General features: G+C 43.9%; 1 protein-coding gene across 1 annotated transcript in view; it reads left to right on the forward strand.

Annotated features, from left to right (window-relative positions):
• Window positions 1-16,090, forward strand: part of LOC142487559 (collagen alpha-4(VI) chain-like) — a 170,022-nt gene that overhangs the window by 2,021 nt on the left and 151,911 nt on the right. Inside the window, exon 3 of the mRNA XM_075587082.1 lies at window positions 3,101-3,172. The gene's annotated coding sequence lies outside the window, so the exon portion shown is untranslated. The remainder of the gene's footprint in view (window positions 1-3,100; window positions 3,173-16,090) is intronic.

Raw genomic sequence — 16,090 nt, forward strand, 5'->3', positions numbered from 1 at the left:
TAGGCGTATATAACAGTTACAGGCCAGATTAAAATGTGAGACAGCTTTAGTTTTGAAAGAACTTAGACTGATGGTGGCTGTGAGAGTCTCCGGTAGATTGTTCCAGTTTTGGGGTGCATGGTAAGAGAAGGAGGAGCGGCCGGATACTTTGCTGAACCCTGGGACCATGAACTGTCTTTTGGAGTCAGATCTCAGATGATAAGTGCTGCATGTGGTAGGGGTGAGGAGCTTGTTCAGATAGACGGGTAGCTTGACCAGAAAGAATTTGAAGGCAAGACAGGAAAGATGAACTTTGCGCCTAGACTCGAGTGATGACCAATCTAGTCCCTTCAGCATTTCACAGTGATGTGTGTTGTAGTTACATTGGAGAACAAAATGGCATATTGAATTGTAGAGGGTATGAAGTTTGCTAAGGTGGGGTTGGGGAGCCGAGCCGTATACTATACTACCATAGTCGATAATTGGCATTCGCATCTGCTGTGCGATACGCTTTCTGACCAGCAGACTAAGACTGAGTCCCTGGCTGGCGCTGACCGCGCTTGGTGCGGTTACCTCTTTGAATCTTCACCCTCCTGTCCACGCTCACGCAGCACGCCCAAGCGCAGAGCAGGGTCACATGACCCTGCTCTGACCAATTTGGAGAGAGAGGCAGTGTAGGATGAGCAGAGAGCGGTGGAGGGGGGAGGGGGCTGAGTGGAGAGAGGTGGAGGGGGGGAGAGATGAAGAGAGAGAGAGAGAGATGGGAAAGGAGGGAGAGAGAGAGAGGGAGAACGGAGAAAGATAGAGAGGGGAAGAGAGAGAGGGAGGGGGCGAAAGAGAGAGTGGGGGGGGGGGCGGAAGCGAAAGAGAGCGCATGGGGGGAGAGAGAGAGGGGAGGGAGAGAGAGAGCGCATGGGGGGAGAGAGAGAGGAGGGATGGGGGGAGAGAGGGGAGGGGGATGAGGGAGGGGGAGAGAGAGGAGAAAGGGGAGGGGGATGAGGGAGGGGGAGAGAGAGGAGAAAGGGGAGGGGAGAAAGGAGGGAAGGCGGGAGAGAAGAGGGAAGGGGGGTGTGAGGAGGGAAGGGGGAGAGAGAGAGAGAGAGAGAGAGAGAGTGAGTGTGTGGAGGAGGAAGGGGGGGGGAGAGAGGAGGGAAGGGGGAGAAAGGAGGGAAGGGGAGAAAGGAGAGATTGGAGGGAGGGGGCAGAGAATGGAGGGAGGGGGGAGGAAGAGAATGGAGGTAAGGGGTAAATGAGAGACTGGAGGGGAGGGAGAGAATGGAGGGGAGGGGGGGAGAGAATGGAGGGAAGGGTGAGGGAGAGAATGGAGGGACACACATACAGAGACACACACACACAGAGACACACACGCATACAGACACACACACACACAGACAGGCACACAAAGACACACACACACACACAGAGACACAAATACACAGAAACACACACACAGCCCCGGTCCAGCCAATGACACGCCCCCTCCCTTAATAGCCATGCCCCCGCTCCTACTCTAAAATTATTGCAGGACAGCCAATCGCTCATGCTTGGAGAGTTGTGATGTCACGCATAAGCGAGCTACGTGACAGCGTGGCCGCAGCCTAATATCCTCCTTAGTGATATTATTTGGTTGTTGATGGCTAGAAGGCTGGAATATATTGTTGATAATCTTCCAGAAGTTAGCTGGGTTTTATGTATTCTGGAGAAGATTGTCAGAGTAATGTAGTGCTTTTGCGTGTCTTGTTTGGCTTGTGCACATATTCCGCAGGCATCTGTAGTTATTAAGATCCTTGGTAGTGCCAGTTACTTTGTAGCTTTTCCACAAGGCATCCCTGACCTGGTAGAGTGCTATAAGGTCAGTTGTAACCCACTATCCCAAATGTTCTGTGAGATGTATTCATTCGGAATGATGTGATCTCTTTTTTAAAGCAGCAATCCAATACATTTTTTTTGGTTTTAATATATGCAGCATTTGATTACCTTTATTTGAAAGTAATAAACTAAGCTGCTGATCGATTCGTTCTCCCATGATCGATCAGCAAAGATCCTGCTTCCCAGGCTTCACTAAATGGCTGCCTTTTAGTTTCAAATGAATCCTTCAGTCAGTGTAACTCAGCAGCTACAATGTATTCTTATATTACTAGGGTAACATTATCTTGTTACAGTTTACACCTCAAATGGCTGGGAATACTGGCAACACATTATCACAAACAGGAAAGTGTTACAAATATCTCTCACTGCTGAGGAGGTGGCTAAAGCCTGCTATAGGCCCGGGCCATAGAGGGGTGGGGAGAGCGGAGGCGCGCTAACGCTGAGGTTCGCCTGCTTCAGTCAGCGCGATTGCACGGACTTGCAGGCGAGCCAGCGTGCGCGAAGGGAGCCGGGGGGAGGTGGTTGGAGGCGGGGCAGTGACGTCGCTGGGCCAATCGCCCGCGACGCACTGACGTCAATGTCACGGCGCCGACGTCACGGCGCCGTGATGTTGACGCTGCTTAAGGCTGATTGGATGTTTTCAGCCGACAGCACGCTGAAAAACAGCTTGGCGCTCGGCTGAAAACTCCAAAGCCTTAGCACGCCTGCGGATGCTCGCGTGAGCCCCCTCTCAAGGCATCCTCATTGAGGATGCAGGGGCTCAGCGCGGAGCGTCCGCACGCCTCAGCGCTGCTTGTCCTTCTATGGACGCAGCCATAGAAATCAAAGGATGCTCATCAGAATATTAGAACTCATTCAAAATGGCATTGAGTTGAATTTTAAAATAAAAAAAGCTAGTATGTATTATCTAATACTACAGAACAGACTAATTAAAAATAACACACATGTAGGATATTGCTTGGATTTCTCCTTTTAAGTGGGCATCTCATTGCCTCCTAAAAACTGTCTCTCTTACAAGTAATAACCATGTGAAATGGTTGTCTTTTCCCGTACGTCTGGGAAATGTGCAGTGCAACATCACAGTTGTTTCCAACTTTCTATCATTACAGTAAAACATCAAGTTGTTCTAATATACACTTACTTGTTCATACATAGTGGACATACAAATAAAGTATTTTGTTGACTGTTTATGTGTAATTATGTGCTCGTGTTCATGACTGTCATTTTTGTGTTTCATCTTTAAATACTGTAGGTGCATCTCACCATTTGAAATTCTCCAGAACTCTGGCCTCACTGAACAGACCATTGACCTTTGGAGATCAAAGTGAGTATTATAGCAACAAATAACTTTTTATTATCGCAGGTTCCTTTGATGTAACCAACTTACACTCTGTCAATCCTCTGATCAACTTACTTCATGGAAAGTAAACAGCAAATTTGAAAGAACATATAGTAAAATGAGAACAATATGACAGCCTTTATTCTTGCAAACAGAGGTGTGTCTGTCCATCAGTCACTGAATTACTTGAACATCTAACTATTTCTTCAAGTGTGTCGTCAATACAGAAGTACTGTAACACTTTGCGGTTACATTAGACTGTACATATGTTTGGAGTTTCCCTTCAAAGCATATCCATGTATAATTTTTTAAGTGTGGGTCATGTAGTTCAGTGCTTTGCCAAAACATTGAAAGCCTGCAACCATGTCAAGGTATTTACCCCATCAGCAGGTCCAATACTACTATTTTTATACTGTGTCTTTTGTAATTCTTTCACTGCATAGAGAAAAGAGGAAACAAAACAATAATATAGCCAACAGCATGGGGTGCTTGATATGTATGCGGTAACTAAGAGTTCATAGTTCATGTCTAGTGGGACTTATTCCCTGTCAAGCTTAGCACCATGAGATTTCTTTCACATACATTACACAGTGTCCAGGGGACCTGAGGCGGTCCCAGAGTGTTATCAGAGCGGAGGTCTCCTCCAGCAGAGAAATCTTTATATTTCTCTTTTTTACATTTTCTGCACTGTTTTAATATTGAGAGCCCTGCGAAGGGAACAATCAGATTGGGAAGCAATGGGGAAGGGAACAATTTTATTAGGAATCACTGGGAAGGGAACAATTGATTTGTGAGCACTTGGAAACGGAACAATCAGATTAAGAAGCAAAGGGCAAGGGGACAATCTCCCCACTACAATCGATTAGAAATAATTGGGGGATAGGACAATGAATTTGTTAGTACTGGGAACTAAGCACTGAGAACGTGATGGAAGCAGTGTGGGACGATATACTGTAGAGTGGGACCACTGGGGAGTGTAATACTGTACTCACCACAAACAAGGCTGGACCCCGGTACTGTGGTGGGAATGGGTATAAATGCCACCCACAGCCACGGTGGCACATCTGGAGAGTGGATGGTCAGGCAGCCGGGTCGGGATGGAGAGATTAGAGTAGTCTTGATACTTGCCGAGGTCAGAGGTAGGAGCCGGTGGGATGGTCGGAGTCCGATACCTGTGGTCTGGGGTTGGAGCCAGTAGAAACTTAGAAGTCCGTAAGCCGTGGTCAGGATTGTAGAGATGCAGAAGGTCAGAGGTAAGCCGATGTCGGTAAGCCAGAAGTGCGGAGTCCAAAGGTCAAGCCGGGTCGGTACACAGGAGATTAATCTGAAAGCAAGGCGTAGGTAGCAGGTAAGGAGGGAGTGCGCCGTGAGGGACGCGCTCCCCAATTCCTTACAGGAAGGGAGTAATCCAATAAATATTACTACAAGAATTAGGTCGATGTTGAAGCACTTGGAAAGCGTAAATCAAAGCAAGGCACTGGGGAAGGGGCACAGGAACAAAGCAAAATATATACGAGAAAATCTGAGGCTTTTCAATGACAAACAGTGTTACAATAGACTACCAAATGACCCAACAATTAATTTCTCAAAAAACTATACAATATATTGACATCTGGTTTAAAACAGTAAGTTATTTTGGAAAAATAATTATAATTCGTGATGGTCAAACACGAAGAACACCTACATTCTACAGTATACCTAAAGTGCATGAAACTCCCCCAAAAAACATAGGATGTCCATTTTGTCGGATATAGGATGTTTTAGTGAAAAGGCGAGACCCTACCTGGATGACGTTTTAAGACCTTTTGTGCTAGCATTAACCTCATACAAAAGGATACAACTGATGCACTGAGGAAAATAGAAGGAATACAATTATGAGCAGAAACCCTCTTAGCAACAATCAATCTGGAATCCCTGTGCACTAGTATACAACATACAGTAGTACAGGGATAGAAGCAGTGCCATATTTTCTGAAAACAAGATACCTCTTGTACAAAATACACGGATCACAACACATTTGTTTGTGAGTTGTTAAACTATGTTCTAACACACAACTTCTTCCTGTTTAATGAACAATTCTTTCACCGACACACAAGGAACGACTATGGGCCCAAAATGTGCCCCCAAATATGCCAATATATACTTAGGATGGTGGGAGGAAGTACATGTGTTTTCAGAGGAAATGTACCAGTCGACCCAACACATAGAAATTTGGTCCTGTGGAAAGGCACTAAACAACAATTTCTACAGTTCGCCAATATACTTCCGATGCTTATTGCTATATCACTACAGCAAAGGTCATCACCACCATTCTCCAAAGGAATGTTAGTTTCCGTTGAGGCTGACAGCCTTGTATCTTGCTATCGTTTATGGCCCTCTAAACGACATATTTTTCACTTTAAGTGATAGCCCCCCCCCCTCCCAATTAAACCCTCTTTGAAGATCAGCACAGACCCAGGAAGGGTCTTGGCCTGTCATAAACCCAATGCATTGTATTTTAAGACAAACAGTAACCACACTAACCCCTGAAGCACTAGATTGATTAAAATACATAATATATCATGATATTATCATGACACACAAGCTTATGCTAAGGAGGAGGGGCCACAAACCTCCCAAAAAATATATAATTAGACATACACAATCTTAGCAATCTCAAAGCAGAGAACAATAATATTATATATGTATATATTTATTTGTGGCAATTGGAGTGCTTCTGGGAAAGTGACCGAGTATACTACAATAAAAAAAAGATGCCTCAATGCACATCCAATATGACTAATTATTTCGTTCATTACTATATGTTTTTTCTTCTCAGAAGTATTTGGCCAAGGATTTAACTAAATGACCCATACTTACAGTATGACAAGGAAAACATATAACAAGGAACTAAATAATTAGTCATATTGAATGTGCACTGGGGCTTCTCTGTTTATTGTAGTATACTTGGTCACTTTTCCAGAAGCACTCCAATTGACATAAATATATACATATATAATATTGTTGGTCTGGATTTTGGGCTTGTGATATATCACACTTTATAGACCCTTTATCTACGTGGGTTTTTGTATTTACTTTTTGAAGTGCATGTGTCTAGCTTATTGGCAACTTTGCACTAAAATATTTGTTAATTGCCATGGTCGAAGTCTGTTGGTACTAAGGCACACACAATGTACCACTACTTTTTTTACATTTACAATCTTGCAATTCCACTTTGATTTTAAAATATGTGGGGTGGGAGGGGTTTAGAAAGACAAACACCTTTTTATTTTTACAGCATAAATCAGGCCTAACTGTTTCTAAAATACAGTTCTTTTTAAAATCTGGGTCAGTACCATTAGTTTGTTTTTACCAAAACTGGTACAGCAAAGCGAAAACGAGATAGTTCTGCTATACTTTCTGCTCAATGTCTAGCAGCTGTGTACATGGCATTGTAAATGAGAAATCCTTCAAGCAATCACATACTGTAAGATTAGACATCTTGATTGCATTGATTGATCATCTGCCTGCTGATGTGTTAACGAGTTGATTGCACTTTGTAATTCATCAATTGCTTGCTAAACTCCTTGTACAGTATTTTCAGCATTCTGAAACAGTTCTGTAGACAGCTGTCCTTGGTTTAGAATAGCCGATGGCTCTATTAATCTTATTAGATATACATTTACCCAAACTAATTTTTTCTTGCAGATTTTTTACTCTGGCATAGATTTATTTGCACATTGCAGATGGTTTGGTAGACCTGATACCACATAATATGACACATAAACTGGGTGAGAGTGTACTGTCTTTTTTTACCCATGGGATATTATGGGAAATAGCCTCCCTCACAATAATTTCCACATGACGGACTGGTCTTTTGCACTACCCTCCTACATTAGAACAATAAACGTAACACATCCTTTATTATACAGCTATATATATATCATAAACACATGCTGCCATTTACAGATCTTAAACATTCATCTCGCCACCAGGGAATATATATATTTTTTTATATGCATGTCCTGCAGATTTTTTACATTGTTAGCAGGAGAAACCTTTTCTAATTGATGAATAATTGTATAATTATTTTCTGCATTCATTGCAGGCATCTATTGGACCATATGTAATAACACGGAACTTTTAATACCTCACAGGTCACGTAAGTCTGGAATTAATATGAGGCAGTTATTACCATTATGCAGAGGTGCATGTTCATTTTCAGCATGGGGCTGTTTCTTCTGTTCCCTTAAACATGAACTGCTGTTTCTAATACAACATTGAGTTTTTGGCAAATACTTATGTGTGGTCCACATCTTTGTGTATACACCAATACTTGTCTGACCCCAGGTTTATGATCAAATGAGCGGTCACGCTGGTCATGATGCTCCTCACAAAAGGGAAGTGAACACCAGGGCTATAAGCTTACACAATGCAGCTGTTGACCATCTGCTTAGGAATAAACACCCAGTATTGTTTCTATAATTGGTATAAAGTTATACAGTTATGCTTTTCTAATGAAAATGTTTATTCTGCTGCTTTTTCACTCTGCTGTACTTTTCAGCAATATACAAAATGTGCCAGTGCATACAGTACAGTACACCAAGCAATGAGTGTATTCAAATTACACACACACTTATACTGTGTATATGTGTGTGTGTTTATATATATATATAGTGATGCCCACCCCACGTTGCAGTCTCTTTTAGTCCCAATGTAAGGCAGGAAGCACTGTAATTCTTTATATGGGGTTTATTTACAGGGATTAAATCATACACCAACAGGCTCACCGTCCCTTTATGTCCAAACAAAACATAAAATAAACTCCTACTCCTTTTAGGAGACTAACTGTACATTCAGCTTCAAACCCTTTCTAACGACAGCTGGCCAACTATACTGGTTCCCAGCTTAAAACATGCCCTGGCATATGCAACAAAGTACACAGTCTCTGCACACAACAATAGAGTGTTTTGCTTATCTTAGTCCATTGGAGCTGAAGTCCCCGCTTCAGGATGGTCTCTCCTCTCCAGCAGACTCCGCGATCACCATCCAGCGGGTCCAAGGAACTGTGCCAGCCTTACTTGCTGGGGAGCAATTCTCTATCGCCCCCCTTCTCTGGGGAAAACAGTCTCTCTCTCTGTGACTCTCAGCATTGTCTCTCTGGCAGCATGGCAGCTTCTCTGTAGTCACTTCCTGACTTTTAAAAACTCCATGAGCAACCAGGAGTTCAGCCTTCTCAATTAGGCATCAGATGAACTAGCTACTTCGAAGGGGGATTAACTCTCTGTGAGCTGGAAAGCAGACTTACTGCACTGTCCCAGCACCTAGAGATACCTGATGGTATCACAATATATATATATACTCTAACAGAGTGCAAGTAGCAGATGTGAAGCAATCTATAAAATGAAATATAGTAACAAGTTTATAGTTCTGAACAACTGTTTAAATAGGGATTGCAAATGAAATGGAATTAATCATAAAATAGCCAAACCTATTGCATATTTCTATAGCATAATAAATATATCCATCATAAGGTAAGGAACAAGCTTAGATTGCCTTGAAATCACAAAAACAATAATCATGATCTCAATACAAAGGATATGACAATCAACCACCCAATGAAAATGAACTTAAAGGCATATTATACCACGAAGTTTCACAAACCAAGGACACAGCAATACTAATATTCTGTAGGCTAGTGGAGTGGGGAGGACAACTGGAAAAGAAGGAATAAATGGAACATAGATGGTATCACAAAAAGAAAGGTATCACAAGCAGGATGGTATCACAAAAAAGGTTTGATATCTCACTCTGTGTTAATACCTTTCGGGGATTAAACATCAAGAGCATGTATCCAGTACATTTCCCTTTGATTGAGAAGTTTGAGTCTATCCCCCTCTCTTACTGGTATAGGTACATGTTCTATTCCCATGAATTTAAAGTTAGAAATATCACCTAAGTGACAGCCATTAAAATGCCTAGAAACAGGTAAAGTATCATTTTTATTTATAATGGATCTAACGTGTCCCATAATCCTATTTTTAAAGGTCTAATTGTCCTTCCCACATATCCACTGCCACATCCACATGTGAGATAATACACAACATAAGATGTGTCATAATTAATAAACGCTTGTATGTTCTGAGAACGTTTATTAATTTTTAGAAAAACTTTTTTTGTATGAACAGCATGCTTGCAAATAATGCATTTACCACATTTAAAAAACCCATGGGGTTTCACTGAACCCTGGATTTTTAATCCTGATGAATATAAACTAGGGCAGGCATGTCCAACTCCAGTCCTTGAGGGCCGCAAACAGGCCAGGTTTTCAGGGTATCCCTACTTCAGCACAGCTGGCTCAATTAGTGGCTCAGGACTGGAGTGGGACATGCCTGAACTAGGGGATAAATGATGGGCAAGTGACTTAGCCCTTCTGAATGCAAAATTTGGACCACTCTCAACTATTGATCTAATGTCTGGATCCAATCTCAGTACTCTCCAATGTTTGGAAAAAATAGATTGAATCTGAGTTGCTTGTTTACTATGCTAAGTTATAAATATAGGTGACTGTCTATTGTATCTAGATAAGGAGTCTCTCCTATTATTGGCATTCCCTGATGTTTTAAGTAGATCACCTCTAATCCTAGATTTAGCATATGAATATGTATTGTCAATGTCTCTAGGAGCATAGCCTCTCAAGAAAAATCTCCGTTTTAGTTCAATAGATTGTACCTTAAAAGATTCCTCACACGTGCACAATCTCCGCAAGCGGAGAAATTGGCCTTTAGGAATCCCTCTTTTAAGGGCCGGCAGATGATTAGTATCAACAAGCAGAAAGGTGTTCCTGTCTGTCTGGATTTTACTGTCGACATCTATATATAGAATTAAATCAAGGAAATGTATAGTGTTGAGACTCTGTTCGTGAGTGAAAGTGAGATTTTTTTCTACATTTGGATCTGCCTCCAGTTCTTCCGTTGCAGTGCTCCTTGTTTTTTCCTTCTACTTCTATCTTGGACTTCGTTGACGGGATGCACGCCAGGATGAAAATATGAACAGCTGTCCGTGAGTACAAGTGGATTCTCTCCTGTTGCTGGCTCACTGCCTATGGAAGATACACGGAACTGACCTAGAGTAGCTGGTTGTTCTTTGACTCCATGGGTTACCTCACATGTGTGGGACACCCATTGGCTTCTATTCCAGTGCTCTTTAGTTTGGTAATTTATACAACTCATGATTGCATTTCATCCCAAGCCGCATAAGAGGGATTCAGATGATGTTTATCTGACATTGGACTTTAAATAGGTTCCTGTTGCACCACATGGAGATTCACTTCTCATTTACATCCTGTTTTTTGTTAGCGAATCCTCCAGTTTTTTCTGCTCTTTCAACTTCATGAGTTTTTCATGATTGTTTGTTAAAGTGTCCCCATGCATTTTGAGCAAGCTGAAGTGTTTTTTTCAGCTCAAGTTGAAATTCTTTGCTGTTCTTGAGGTACTTGGTGTTAATTGTTTTTGTCTTCTTTTTAATCCATTTTCTTCTTTACCTCTTTGCATTCTGATGTAATTTGCAGTGAACCAATAGATGATCACTCTTAGTGTCCAAATGGTTAAGGACTGTGCAGTCTTCAATCATGTGTTTCCTGTTAGCTGGGATATAGTACATTTCATTCTTGATTCCACTGCGTACATTCCATGTTCTTTGTCTTTCTGCCGGGCGCCAAATTTTGCATTGAAATCTCCCATAAAGTTCTCGAGGTGACAATTGTGATTGTTGTTGTTAAGTTGGTTGATTTCATGGTAGAATTATTCCTCTTCATTGTCTGTGTGACTTTTTGTTGGGCTATACACTTGGGTTATTTAAAACCTGTATCTCTTTGTCAACTGAATCATGCAAGGAGCAGGCCCCCCCCCCATAGCACACCTACCATGACATTTTTTTTAGGGCGCAACTTTTACTTAAATGGCAGTGTTGCAAGCCCTATTTCACACCTCACGAGCCCCTCCCATTTTACAACTTGCGAGCCCCCTCTTTTTCCCTCCCTTCTCCCATGTATTTCTCTCCCCTCCATCTTACCACACATTCTCCCCCCTCCATCAATTACCCCACTCTTCCTCAATCCCTGCCCCCCGCCTCACATGTATTTCTCTCCCCTACTCCCTCTATTCCTCTTCCGTCAATTACACCACTCTCACTCAATTCCCTCCCCCCTCACATAATTCCCCCCACAAAATATATACCAAAAAAACCCACCCCAATGCAAAAAACTTCCCACCCCCAAATACATACAAAAAAAATCTGCAACCCCAAATATATACAACCCCCACCTCCTCAAATATATACAAACCCCCCAAATACATTCAAAGACCCCACCTCCCCAATACATATTAAAAAAAAAATACATATAAAAAAAAAACAATGCATATATAAAAAAACAATGCATATATAAAAAAACAATGCATATATAAAAAGCCCCAATGCATATAAAACCCCTCCAATTCATATAAAAAACACCCAAGACATATAAAGAAGCCACCACTCCCCCCCAATACATATAAAAAGACCCCCACTCTCCCCTAATACATATAAAAAAGTAAACATACCTTGGGAATGATCAGGACCGGTAGCTGCGGGTCTGGCGGCCGGTGGGGGGTCTGAGGAGCAGCCTGGCAGGGGAGGGCACTGGGCGCAAGCCCAGGTTACGGGCGCCCGGAACTGGAGCCGGTGGTAGGACAGATAGCGGGCTGCGGAGGATGGTGAATGCCGGTGGGGGGGGGGGGGGGCGGGGAGAGAGGAGGAGAAAGGATGCTAGTAGGGACTGAGGGGTGAGGAAGGATGTCGGGCAGTAGGACCTGTCTGGGAGAGCCGAGGGGATGCTGGTAGGGGTCTGGGGACGGTGGGGGGGGGGCTGAGTAGTGTGGCTGGGGACTCAGGGAAAGCGCGGGTTAAGGCCTGGCTGCCCGGGCCCCTACAGCAGGCGGAGCGGCGGAGCCTGGAGGATGCCAGTAGGGGGGGAAGAGGGAAGGGAAAGGATCCTAGTAGGGCCTGGGACTGAGGGGTGGGGAAAGATGCCGGGCGGTAGGGCCTGGATGGGGGAGCTGAGGGGATGCAGGTAGGGGCCTGGGGACAGTGGAGGGGGAGGCTGAGGAGCGTGACTGGGAACTCTGGGAGAGCGTGGGTTAAGGCCCGGGCCCTTACTTCAGGCAGTGTAGCCATTTTTTTTTTCAGACACTTTTTTTTCCTGACACGGGCCCAGCAGCAGGTGCGGGCGGCCGGTCCCCCTGTGTCACCGGCACGCCAACCCCGGCAGACCCACCCTGTTGGCGGCTCGGCCACTGATTCTTCCGTTTTCTGTACCTTTGTAATGTCGTTACGTGTCTGCTTGTAATCTTTTCTTCTTATTTCATGAAGACAAACAATACCCTGTTTAATATTTCCATATTCGCCTCTCAGTTGTTGCAGTGCTGTTTCACTGGACAGATTCCAGCAGTTTTGGGTTGCTAGATTTATGTTTGAATTACAGCTTTTGTTTAAGCTCAGGGAATCGTAGCACCCTCTGCCTAGAACACTGTCATGCCCAGGGACATTCCGGCCTCTGAAGAGTGAGGCCCAGTGCTCTTTGGTATGTTCCATATTTGGGGGTTGAGGTCTTACTTGCCATGCTGGCCTCATTTACATATTGACAAGTACCTTTCCCACTTTAGCCAGGTATATTGTTTAAGTTTTCATAGTATGTTTAAACCTACCATCACAAGTGCTACTATACCTCTTCTTGAACACCCGTTGCCACCTTTCCGCCAATAATAATAAAAAAAAGAGCGTTGGGAGGTTTCATAATCTCTCTTCTCACTAGGATGATCTATGGATTCCCTTGCGGGTTACCAAAATGTATCACAGTTGGAAATAAATGTACAGTTCTCCAGGAGATATATATATATATACAAATCAAAAAAAGAATAGACGATACCTTTCTGTATATATATATACAGTGGTCGACAAATCACCCAAAAATTTACTCGCCGAACCAAAAAATATACTTGTCACTTAGCCCCGCCCCCAGCTCGCCATTAGCCCCGCCCCCAGCCCGGTTTTTTTTAATGAATAAATTCCTAGTAAGAGCAACATTTGTTTTTGACATAACAGTTTATTTATTGTATTATTATATAGTATATGCAAGTGATCCAATGCTAGGTAAAAACCATCTCTAAATCCTCATTGAAGCCTTTGCTGCGTGTATTATATAATATATGCAAGTGATCCAATGCTAGGTAAAAACCATCTCTATATCCTCATTGAAGCCTTTGCTGTGTGTATTATATAGTATATGCAAGTGATCCAATGCTACTGTAGGTAAAAACCATCTCTAAATCCTCATTGAAGCCTTTGCTGTGTGTATTATATAGTATATGCAAGTGATCCAATGCTAGGTAAAAACCATCTCTATATCCTCATTGAAGCCTTTGCTGTGTGTATTATATAGTATATGCAAGTGATCCAATGCTACTGTAGGTAAAAACCATCTCTAAATCCTCATTGAAGCCTTTGCTGTGTGTATTATATAGTACTAGCTGAGAGCCCCGGCGTTGCCCGGGATGTTTGTGGTGTGGGGGTGGCATTTGGGTGGGGAGTGGTCCACGCGGCCCATGGCAGTGTGCGGTGGTACTACTGCTGTGGCTGTACTGATGGTGATTGTATCGGTGTGCTGATTTGGGAGGGTTTGTTGCTGATGTGGGGGTGCGGATGTGGGTGTGCCGATGGGGAGGTGCGAAGGTGCCAATGTGTGGGTGCTGATGGTGTTGATGGGGGCTGGGAATGGTGGGGAGCCGAGAATGCCAGTGTGCTGGGGGGGGGGGGGGCATGGGATACCGGTGTGCTGATGTGGTGGTGCTGGGGATAGTGTATGTGTGTGTATATGTGTGTGTGTGTATATATACACACGTGTGTGTATACATGTGTGTATACATGTTTGTGTGTGTGTGTATACATGTTTGTTTGTATACATTGTGTATGTGTACGTGTGTGTGTGTATACACGTGTGTGTGTGTATACACGTGTGTGTGTGTGTATACACGTGTGTGTGTATACACGTGTGTGTGTGTACACGTGTGTGTGTGTGTACACACGTGTGTGTGTGTATACACGTGTGTGTGTATACACGTGTGTGTGTGTGTATACACGTGTGTGTGTGTGTGTATACACGTGTGTGTGTGTGTATACACGTGTGTGTGTGTGTGTATACACGTGTGTGTGTGTATACACGTGTGTGTATACACGTGTGTGTGTGTGTATACACGTGTGTGTGTGTGTGTATACACGTGTGTGTGTGTATACACGTGTGTGTGTGTATACACGTGTGTGTGTATACACGTGTGTGTGTGTATACACGTGTGTGTGTGTATACACGTGTGTGTATACACGTGTGTGTGTGTGTGTATACACGTGTGTGTGTTGTGTGTACACGTGTGTGTGTGTGTACACGTGTGTGTGTGTGTACACGTGTGTGTGTGTGTACACGTGTGTGTGTACACGTGTGTGTGTGTGTACACGTGTGTGTGTGTGTGTGTACACGTGTGTGTGTGTGTGTGTACACGTGTGTGTGTGTGTGTGTGTACACGTGTGTGTGTGTGTGTGTGTGTACACGTGTGTGTGTGAGTGTGTGTACACGTGTGTGTGTGTACACGTGTGTGTGTGTGTGTACACGTGTGTGTGTGTGTGTACACGTGTGTGTGTGTGTGTGTACACGTGTGTGTGTGTGTGTACACGTGTGTGTGTGTGTACACGTGTGTGTGTGTGTACACGTGTGTGTGTGTGTACACGTGTGTGTGTGTACACGTGTGTGTGTGTACACGTGTGTGTGTGTACACGTGTGTGTGTGTGTGTGTACACGTGTGTGTGTGTGTGTGTGTACACGTGTGTGTGTGTGTACACGTGTGTGTGTGTGTGTGTGTACACGTGTGTGTGTGTGTGTGTGTACACGTGTGTGTGTGTACACGTGTGTGTGTGTGTACACGTGTGTGTGTACACGTGTGTGTGTGTACACGTGTGTGTGTGTACACGTGTGTGTGTGTACACGTGTGTGTGTGTACACGTGTCTGTGTGTGTGTGTGTACACGTGTGTGTGTGTGTACACGTGTGTGTGTGTGTGTGTACACGTGTGTGTGTACACGTGTGTGTGTGTGTACACGTGTGTGTGTACACGTGTGTGTGTGTACACGTGTGTGTGTGTGTGTGTGTGTACACGTGTGTGTGTGTGTACACATGTGTGTGTGTACACGTGTGTGTGTGTACACGTGTGTGTGTGTGTGTACACGTGTGTGTGTGTGTGTGTGTACACGTGTGTGTGTGTACATGTGTGTGTGTGTGTACACGTGTGTTTGTGTGTGTGTGTGTACACGTGTGTGTGTACACGTGTGTGTGTGTGTGTGTACACGTGTGTGTGTGTGTACACGTGTGTGTGTGTACACGTGTGTGTGTGTGTGTACACGTGTGTGTGTGTGTGTGTACACGTGTGTGTGTGTACACGTGTGTGTGTGTGTGTGTACACGTGTGTGTACACGTGTGTGTGTGTGTGTGTACACGTGTGTGTGTGTGTGTGTGTGTGTACACGTGTGTGTACACGTGTGTGTGTGTGTGTGTACACGTGTGTGTGTGTGTACACGTGTGTGTGTGTGTACACGTGTGTGTGTGTGTGTACACGTGTGTGTGTGTGTTTACACGTGTGTGTGTGTGTTTACACGTGTGTGTGTGTACATGTGTGTGTGTGTGTACACGTGTGTGTGTGTACACGTGTGTGTGTGTGTGTACACGTGCGTGCGTGCGTGTCTACGTGTGCCTGCATGTGTATGTGTACGTGTGTGTCTACGCGTGTGTGTCTACATGTGTGTGTATACATGTGCCTACGTGTGTGTGTATATACGTGTGTGTGTA

This window comes from Ascaphus truei, chromosome 2 (assembly GCF_040206685.1).
Source record: "Ascaphus truei isolate aAscTru1 chromosome 2, aAscTru1.hap1, whole genome shotgun sequence".
In the NCBI taxonomy this organism is placed as follows: Eukaryota; Metazoa; Chordata; class Amphibia; order Anura; family Ascaphidae; genus Ascaphus; species Ascaphus truei.